Raw genomic sequence first — 2,455 nt, forward strand, 5'->3', positions numbered from 1 at the left:
TATCATTATTAAAAATAAAATATTTAATAACAGTGTTGGGCTTGATAATTATCGTTAATAAAATGAGTTGATGAAAATTTTTTAAATTAATAACCTTCTAACAAATACTCCTACAGTGAATTATCATAAAGAAGTATTTGCTCGACCGCAATTAATTTTAGAGGGTATTTATAATTTTTTAAATAATAAAAATATATTTATAATTATAAAAAATTTTATAAAGTCAATTTTAATCTACCCAATAGTCTTATATTTGATATATACATACATAACATGAAATACAAAATAGAAACTCCATATTAAATAAAAATATTCCAGGCTTGATCGAAGAGGTGAGAAATTATTCTTTCTTGAGGAATCCAATTTTTCTCTTTTCAAGGGCAAAAGTGAGATGGGCTTAGTAGGTCTTGTAGTATGCTTATAGTGGGCCGTAGGCTGGGTTGAAATTTTGGATAGAGCTGATACTTTGGGCCTAAATTTCCGGACTAAAAAATTTCGTATACGGCCCAACAGTGTAGTTTAGTTAATGGACATATCTGTGTCCAAACCCACAAGAAAAACTCCAAGAATCAAATTTTAGGTCACAACTTAAAATTTTGAGGTCGTCAGAATAAATCAATGTATGTATTTCCAAATATGCAGCTACGGCTTTTGGAAGGAATTTGAAATCCGTCCATATTTATTAAAATTTAATTCAAAATTAAAATAAAAAGATTTGAAATTTTTTACATTTAGAATATTCAAACATATCCAAAAGATTTATTTCGAAGTATTTGAAATCAAATCCTGCAATTCAAATGCAACCTCAAGTTATACTTACATCGATGGATTTGAATTTTATGCCCTGATTTGATGCCGAGTTTAAATTGGATCCAAATTATGTTATTATCCTGCAAAGCAAATAAACAATATAATTTTATCATGTTACATCAATCAAAAATTAAGTAAAACCAACTGCCTACTATTAATATAAGTTCTGATTTATCCTATCATCCAATTATCAATATACGAAACAAATGTGGCTTTAGTGTACTAATGGTTGAACAGGAGGATCTTCCAGCAATAGGGTTTTCTACTTTCAATTTAATTAACTGTTTATTGTTTTTTCTTCAACTAATCAATATACTTTCATTATTATTAAAAAAACTTTCATTATATTAAAAAAACATAATTAATTTCATAAATATATATTAAGTAATAGTTAAGATTTTTAAATAAATTAAATATGTTTATATTGTTGCGTCCGGATTCATAAAATCAAAACTCATCTCGAATCCAAACTAAATAATTTGGACTCGAATCCACCTTTAGGTGGACCCCGCTCTACGTGTCTCTCTTTTTGCCTTTATTTATTTATTTAATTTCAATTAAATTTAATTTGAGTAAGAATTCTTGTTGTCATGAATTTACCGATTCCTATGTGCTTTTAAATTTCTTACCTACTCTGGATCGAATGGTTAGTTGTGCGTTTTCTGTTCCACCACAACTTCAGACTTTATTTATTAAATGCGATTTACAATTGGAGAGAGTGGGAGTCGCACACCCTATTCAAGGGCGTAAATAGCGGGGACAGTCCTAAGAAGTGACATCGACCACGACCGATACCTTCCAATATCCAACTGCTTCCACATCACACGTGCTCTCCATGTGCAGATATTTTCCATCCAATTCTGAGGCTGTTTTTATTATTTGTCATGGTTAAGAGTTATGGTAAAAATATTTGTTATGGCTTTTAGTTATGACAAATATTTTACGACCAACAAGCGTTGCATGACCGTGGTTAATAATTATTTACTACATCTATTTTATTTTTAACCATGATAACTAGTCATGGTCAAATGTTGTATTTTGTAGCGAAGTAAATGTACTATATATATATAAAGTGAGATTAATATCATTTTTTTTTTCTTATAAGTACAAAATTATTACGTGAGAATATTAAATAATGTGTAGAATTTAAAATTTATGTATATTTTTTTCTACTAATGCCAACATTTATCGTTTAAACCTTAATTAATTGAGGTTAGATATAAACAATGAATTTTTTAAAAAATATAAATATAATTTAAAGTTTTTTCACAAGAATATATAGTTTCATATTTTGATAAGGGATTTAATTATAATTATTTTTTTTTTTTTAATTTCATACTGCTATAAGCGCGATAGGCATATTGATTATTTAGGGATATCCACCACATCTCGTACTTAGTTTGAATTGTTAGATGTATATGATAATTCATCACCTAATAATAGCACCTTTTAGCTTTGTGTTGCTCCACATTAATTATGACGTGTTACCGACTTCAATTATCTTCTCATCCAAATTTAATAAACTTATGTTAAACGCAACAAACAGCTCCATCCAATGCATTCATTTTTTTAATAATTTTCAAAAACACTTATAATATATTAAAAATATTATTATTTAAAAAAAAAATTTTATTTAGATTAAATA

The sequence above is a fragment of the Sesamum indicum genome, linkage group LG2, assembly GCF_000512975.1.
Source record: "Sesamum indicum cultivar Zhongzhi No. 13 linkage group LG2, S_indicum_v1.0, whole genome shotgun sequence".
NCBI lineage: Eukaryota > Viridiplantae > Streptophyta > Magnoliopsida > Lamiales > Pedaliaceae > Sesamum > Sesamum indicum.